The sequence below is a fragment of the Astyanax mexicanus genome, chromosome 5 (genome assembly GCF_023375975.1).
Source record: "Astyanax mexicanus isolate ESR-SI-001 chromosome 5, AstMex3_surface, whole genome shotgun sequence".
NCBI classification, from domain to species: Eukaryota; Metazoa; Chordata; class Actinopteri; order Characiformes; family Acestrorhamphidae; genus Astyanax; species Astyanax mexicanus.
In genome coordinates, this window is record NC_064412.1 from 11,748,637 (window position 1) to 11,757,002 (window position 8,366).

The window sequence follows — 8,366 nt, forward strand, 5'->3', positions numbered from 1 at the left end:
GATAATAAATTATATTATTATCAGAAAAAATAATAATATAATCTTTAATAATATTATACTTTTTTCTTTCTCTTGTACAGTTAACATTTTAGAAAAAAGCAATGTGTTAATGTCTTTATAAAAAGCTATTGGTATTATTTGTTATACTGAGTACAACAGTAGAATGCGTGTTGATCCCAATTTTTTTTATATATATAATTATTTTGTAAAATAATGTAAATGTACATTTTGTCTACAAATAGAAAAAGTCAATAATTTTATTTTACCGGAAAGAAATATTTATTTGAACCGTTTCGGACCCTTAATTTGAACTTTTTAATCTCACAGTACTTGACTGTTTTTAATGGGTAAAAACTGCAACTCAAATTATATTTAGGCAGGAAAAAAACAGTAGAAAATCACATTAATGGTAAATTATCATTTTGTGTCTCAGAAAATGACAGTTTATTTCTAATTTAGGCAGGTATTGTAGAATAAAACTTAACTCACAGTGATTTTTACTAAGAGTAACACATGAAATTTAGACTGGCTAAAAGAGCTTTTTAGGTTCTGAAACCAAAGTAGATCAGGTGTAGGACAGCACTCATATACATACTAAATATGTATTCAACATAAAATATAGATGTGTTTCATCTCAGGCTTTCTTGAGCGTAAAGCAAAGTCTATGGACACACTGAGGAAGACCTATGATTAAATCACATCTGTGATTTGAATGTTTGGTTACAATAAAGGTGTAGTAGCAATGATTTCAGCCTCCAGTATATAAAGAATCAGGAAGTGCCATTACAGTCAAAGTGTGACGACAGTAGGAGGTTATGAAATACAGCACAGATAAACAGTTTACACTGAGCTGTACAGTGGAATTCAGCACAGTTTAGCCAGCAGGAGGTTAGTAATGTCCCTAATGTAGTGTATATGTCTTATATGTCTTAATGCATTAAACGTGCTCTTCTGTTTTTTCCTGAGTTGAGTGCATGTGATGTAAGGTATTGTCCAGAATGACTAACAGCTTATTGTTAGTCCTTCTTTCCACCACAACTTTACTCATATCGCTAAACCAGCCATCTTAGTCATTTTTCAGGTTCTCTGGTTTTTCTTGTGCACTGTGTGGCTGTTTGAGATCCAGTCCAGTTTTTGTTATCAAATGTACACCCAGGAACTTGTATGTGATAAACCAGCTCCACATCTACTTCACTGATGGTGACTGGTGACTGTTGTGGCCACCATCAAGGTAGTGAACATGGAGTTGAATGGTGCACCCCTAAAAATAGTGCTGCAAAAAAGTAACGCAAAGGGTTCTTTAAGCGAAGATATAAAATAAACTTTTTAATATACAATTTAAGAGAAATTTGTCTTTTTATAAGAAAACTTTATTGGAAGCAAAAACTGGTCTTCTAAAACATTACTTTATAGGACCTTTATTTCAAAAGTGTTTTTGGAGATTCCCATCTGATACCTACCATCATACCATCTATAATCTAATAACTGTTCATTAACATGACCTCTCCTTGGAAGAAAAATACTAAAAGTCTTTTAATGAAAAGCCTAAAAGATATAAAAATCTTAAAAAAAAAAGTAAAATATCTTTATAAAATGCATATAATCTAGAATCAACCAGATCAACCATCATGCCCTGACTCTGCACGATCCTATTTTTTCTCACAAACCTATACAGGGCAGTGGCTTAAAAAAAAAACAAATAGTTTCTCAAAAGATCATTCAGATCTGGCTTTTTACCTTTTGTCTGGGTGTGTGAGAAAGTGTGTACGTGAGAGTCAAAAAGAGAAAGAAAATAATCATTAAGGGAAGCAAGGCATTTGAACAGAACATCTGAGAAAAGGAATAAAAACATGTTTAACTTTGGCAAAAAGACAAAGAATGGGTTCCTTTGGCCCCTTGAAATGCAACAAAAACAAATACAGACGTGAAGACAAATAATTATGGACCCGCTGATGGAATGACAGGAAGGTTGATGGATACTGGCTTCTTAGTTCTTAGGAAATTAATCAGAATGAAAATAAACTACTTGTGCAATCAACATTATGTATAAAACATTAATGCTTTTTGAATTTCCCTGTAAAGACAAAAATAACTAACAATGGCATTCCTGAAATCTTCGTATTCTATTGTTTCTAGCATTTACCTGTTATACAAGTTTATTAACCCCTTCAACTTCACAGATGTCCTCATTCCAATCCTTATTTTTCAGTCTGGGCTTGCCAGCTGGTTTTAAAACATTATAGGGGGCATTAGCATAGAAAAAGGCATTTTTCATTCCTTATTTGGAATTCCATTGCTATCTAATAAAAAACAAGTATATCCATACATTATTTTAACACACAAGCTGTCGCTTACACAATGGAAATTCTTCCAAATTACCTAAAATTAACTCTTTTTACATAAAATTCCACTGAATGTAAATAAGGTTTGATTTCTCACCTGTTAAGTTGCTGTTTTAAAAATATGCCTTTTTCATTGGAAAGCGACGATTTGTTACTTTTGTAATGTGATAAAAATCAGTACCCAGATTGCATTTACAGCTCTGGAAAAAAATAAGAGATTTTACCAAATTGAGAACCTCTGGAATATAATCAAGAGGAAGATAAATGATCACAAGCCATAAAACCAAGCTGAATTGCTTGATTTTCTGCACCAGTAGTGGCATAAAGTTCTCCAAAAGCAGTGTGTAAGACTGGTGGAGGAGAAAAAATCAAGATGCATGAAACCTGTGATAAAAAAATTGATTTCGGAACTTTATAAAAAATTAACTTGTTTTCTTTGCATTATTTGAGATCTGGAAGCTCTGCATCTTTATTTTTTATTACAGCCATTTCTCATTTTCTGCTCTTAATTAATTGTCTCTTATTTTTTCCAGAGCTGCATATACTGTACTCTCATCATCAAATAATCCATCCCATGCAGCTTGAATATTTCTGAAGATTTCGCGGTAGAGGTGGAACGTTAAAATCGTCTCCAACAGCCTCCCACATATTTTCATTCAGAGATCAGTCTGGGGAAGCAGCTGGCCATGGCATAGCATCTGCATATTTAAATCAAGCTCTCGACACAGCAGCAGTTATGTGGACGAGCATTGTCATGTTGGAATAGCACACCGAAGTGTGTGTTCAGAACAGGTAGGGCCACTGGTTGTAGGACCTTATTAACATGATATTCCACTGTCAAAGTGCCTGTAATAAAAACCAATGGTAATCTGGCATCATATAAAATTGCCCCAATTCCATGACACCAGGCCTTCTGGACATGAAACGCAGGACAACAAACCATTGAGCTTGGCACTGACCACCGTGCATCCACACAGATTCATTGGTCATGTCCACTAAGACAACCGTGCAACTTGTCACTGAAAATGACCCACTTCTGCTTTTGTCTTGGTAATAAGCGTATTTTCCCGTTCAGCCTAATAGTATTAGCCTTTAAGTCAAAATTCTCATGAACAACTTTTTGAACGAGTGAATCAAACAAAACTGAGGTTACATAAAAACACACAAATGCCAAAAGTGGCCAAGCATATAATACAATAAGACACAGGTTTCCATTTTTTTTTACATTAGACCAGACTACAACTACTAGTTTATGTTGGAAGATGAATTGAAAGAAGAGGAAAATGACTCGCACCTCATTACCGCACATAGTCTTTTGTCTGTGATGCATATGGAGCATCCGTTTACGGCACCAGCAAAAAAACAAAATAATCAGCTCAGATGGGCAGGAAAAGGCTGCATGATCACACAGTGGACTTAAAGATGCAGAGACTGGGAAAGACTGACACGTAACACGTAAAGCTATGTCTATTTTGTCTATGTATTATCGCTTTGAAAATATAGTAAAAACAAAAACAAACATTTCAGCAACAATAGGTAAAGCATGTATCTGAAGTCAGGCCAAAAGCCTGACCGTAATCTGTTGTGTAAGAGTCAATCAAAGTTGGGGTTACACTATGCGACTTTGTCCTGTTTTTTTGCTCTATTCTCAGTTTGGCTGAGTCTGTGCTAGTTGGCTTTAGTCTGAAGATTTTTCTTCAGTTGGTGTTAAGTAGTGTGTGAGGGGTGCAGATGATGATTTCTGCCATACAGACTGTACTTCAGATCAGCTGGAGCATATCAAACATTTGATTTTGACTCAATGTCCCAATGTCTCAGTCTGAACTATTTCAATCAACAGCCAGAGGTAGTTGTTCTTTGTCTTTTTGCTAAGGTTATTTTTGTGCTTTTTTAAATGTGTTCAAACTTTTCAAGTAACAGTGTACAAGGCTGGTAGTTTTCTATAGTTTTTATATAATTTATTTAAAAAATTGTATTCCATTTCCTCCCAAATTTGGAAGACCAATTACCCAACCCCCTCATTTGGACTCCCTTTATCACTAGTAATGTCCAGTCCACTGGACCCACCTCAAATGGAGCAACCCATCTCTATCTCCATCTCATCTCTTGTTTCTGTCCCTCTGGAGTAGAGAGCCATTTCAATATGACACCATTGTCCTCCTGCACACTGGAGCAGTATAAATACATTTGTTTAAGTTGTTTATTAAAGCTGGGGGGTGCATATTGTCAAAATATTGCTGAAAATATTTTGTAGAAAATGAGAAATGGCTTAAATAACAAGAAACATACAGAGCTTCTTTAGACCTCAAATAATGTAAAGAAAACAAGTTCATATTCATAAAGTTTTAAGAGTTCTGAAATGAATTTTTGATGGAATAACCCTGGTTTTTAATCACAGTTTTCATGCATCTTGGTATGTTCTCCTCCACCAGTCTTACACACTGCTTTTGGATAACTTGATTCAAGCAGTCAGTTTAGCTTGGTTTGATGGCTGTTGAGTACCATCTTTCTCTTGATTATATTCCAGAGGTTTTCAATTTGGTAAAATCAAAGAAACTCATCATTTGTAAGTGGTCTCTTATTTGTTTCCAGACCTGTACATTCCTTACTACTTGCCCAGTCAGTTTCTATTGTTTTACATGTAGTTTTTACAGTATAAATGTGCAAAATCTAAGACAACTCAAAACTCAGGGGTTAACGGGTTTTGATCCTTTACATTATGTTTTTATATCATATATATATAATTTATTGCTAACAATAAGCATGAGTGTTGATGTCCCAAGGGACATTTATTTACTAAAACTGGGGGGTGTATGGCGAATATCTATAAATAAAGTGGACCAGAGTTTTGGCACATAGTGGCAGAAAGCTGATTCTCCCATTTTTCTGTATTTCATTTTTGTAACATTTAGAAAGCCAGCATTTGATGACCTTTGATCACGATTTGGTGAATATTCTGTCAGACAATCAGAAATGTATGAAGGTGCTAACAGTTAAAGTATATTAAAATAAAATAAAAAATAAAAAGGCAGCCAGAGCAATGAACTGTAAAATAGTGCTGAATTGAAAGTCAGGTCCATCTGCTCTGCCAATTTGAAAAGTGCTGTCTTCCCACAACAGGTTTGTCTAGACAGCATTCTAGACAACATTCCCAGCCGTTATTCATTTGTCGGATCATAATGATAAACTGTAGCGCACTATTCTATCGTGATTACATTATCGTAAGCTATGTGACATGCTAGAATTGTCTGACGTCAGCAGGATAGTTGGATGATTCTGTGCTCTCTACTTGCCGTTCAGCAACATAAGCAACATCCATGATGTGTACCATGTTGTTATAAGCCTCTTCACTCTACATGGATTCTCACCATATAGCTGATCAAACATCCACTGGGCTAATTCATGTACATGTGTCCAAGCCAATCAGGCTAATGCATGCTCAGTAGCCATGAACACTCTGGGTTGGGCTGGGCTAGTGGACTCCTGCACGTACCTTGATAACTGATCCCAGTCACTGGGTCTTTTGTTGCACTAATGCTGGGCTTAGCAGCCATGGCTGGCTGTACTGTACGGCACGTCAGCCACTTCCCTTTTGGTCTGCCTCACTCACAGACTCACAGAAGCTGCGTAAAATAGCGAGTTTGTACTTTCCCCTTCGACAAGACAGCTTGTATTGGGTTAACAGCCTTTTTTTTTACTTTAAACTCGATTCCTCATTTGATATTTCCAGACATATTGCTTCCTAATTTGTTTTTCAATAAGTTATTAGATATAATAACTCTGACTGAGTTGTTTTTTTATGTTTAAGTTTAACTGTGCTAGAAGCTTTATGTAAACCCATGCTTGAGGCTTACAAATACTGAATATTATTATAATTTCATTATTAAGTAACATTGGTAAAAATATAAGTGTGGTGTAAACACATTTTTTTTTTCATCATTTAAATAGTTAAATAGTTCTGGAAAACAAATAAGAGTTCACTTCAGTTTCTGAATCAGTTTCTCTGATTTTGCTATTTATATGCATATGTTTGAGTAAAATGCACATTGCTGTATTCTGTAAACTACTGACAATATTTATATCAAATTCCAAATACAAACATTTTCATTTTGAGCATTTATTTGCAGAAAATGAGAAATGGCTAAAATAACAAGAAAGATGCAGAGTTTTCAGAACTCAAATAATAAAAAAAAAATCATATATTAAGAGTTCAGAAATCAATATTTGGTGGAATAACTCTGTTTTTTAATTACAGTTTTCATGCATCTTGGCATGCTCTCCTCCACCAGTCTTACACACTGCTTTTGGATAACTTTATGCCTTTACTCCTGGTGCAAAAATTCAAGCAGTTCAGCTTGGTTTGATGGCTTGTGATCATTCATCTTACTCTTTATTATATTCCAGAGGTTTTCAATTTGGTACAGTATAAATGTACAGTATAAATAAACAGTATAAAAGTATTACAGTATAAATGTGCAAAATCCAATAAAGCTCAAAACTCCAATGGGTTAACTGATTTTTAACCTTTATATTATGTTCTTTATATATTGTACATTTCTCCTTTATTGCCAACAATAAGCATGATGTCCCAAGTGACCTTCATGCATGAAGTACAAGCTAGAAGTTTAACAGTAGTATCTGTCCTACTTCATCAGAGTACTATACACTTTACATTTAGTGGGTGGTCTTCCTTTGGCTACTGTGCGTCCACACGATGGAGACTCCCTCAGTTGGGGGTCTCCCTGAAGAACTAAATGACTGTAAACATTGTGTTCCTGAGCTTTGTTTGCATGCAGCTAATTGAATTGAATAAGAAACTCAGGAATTCTTGAGGACAGCATGGAGAAGGAATGGTTGAAAATACAAATTTGTGAGTACAAATATAAAAAAACCGATGTATTCCTTTTGTTTTGGGTAAGTCACGTGTGTGAAAAGCACATCTACATTAAAGAATAGGCCACAGAAGCCATTACTCCTCACAGTAGACAGCCCAGTATGTGGTAATGATCGTGACTGGCTGCATCTGGCCATAATTGTCCATGCAAACACACAAGCAACTTTGGCAGAGATACTTTTTGCATATCCTGCAGATCAGTGCACTGTTTCTTAGCTTCCATGAGCCACGGCAAGAGCCAATGGACATGGCATGCCAGTGCATGATGGTGAAAAACAGTATGTCAATTACTACATAGTATGTTCGGTAAAATTCCAAAAGCAAACACTTGAAACCATTAGGGTCAACTTTGAGATAAAATGGTGTTGTTGATGCTAGAGAGCAGCAACTCACTTCCATCAACTGTTATAAAGGAATACAGATTGCTATGTGACCCAGGTCTTGTGATCACAACTTTACCTATGGCAATGTCTACAGAAGGAAAGCTCAAAATTGGCGGCAAACAACAAATTGAAAGCAAGCGAAAGAAATGAGAATATGTGCTAGGCTAAAAGCTGAAGAGAGCTAAAAATTAGAGCTAAAAACATCAGAGACAAAAACAGTAGTTTAATATTTTAAAAGTAGTTTAATACAGTAGTTTAATATACCAGCTACACTGTAAAAAGGCCAAACTGTAAAATAACAGGGTTGTATTTTTCATTCCCCTTTTTGGAGGACTAATTAAGCTTTACTAGTGTTTATACAGAGTTTGTGGTCATCGTGTATATGTTATAGGAAAATAGTAATATAAGCAAAATTCTATGTAAAAAAGGGAATGAAGAATAAAAAAAAGAAACCCTTAGAAAACAAAAAAATAAATAACACGGTTATAAATAATCTGGGTACAGGATGAGAGCACTTTTCACCCCAACCAAAATCAGATACTGAAAATAATCAATAAAGACATTGAATTTAATGTGAGTACAGGATTAGGGTTCGGGTTAGGCTTAAGAGGAATGGTGGCATCTCAAATACAAACTCACTAAAATATTGCTCTTAATAAACTAAACGAAACTTGGCAATATGTTCAAAATAATGATTCCATCATCATTGAGTCTATACTGTAATCTATAAACTATAATCATGTGTGT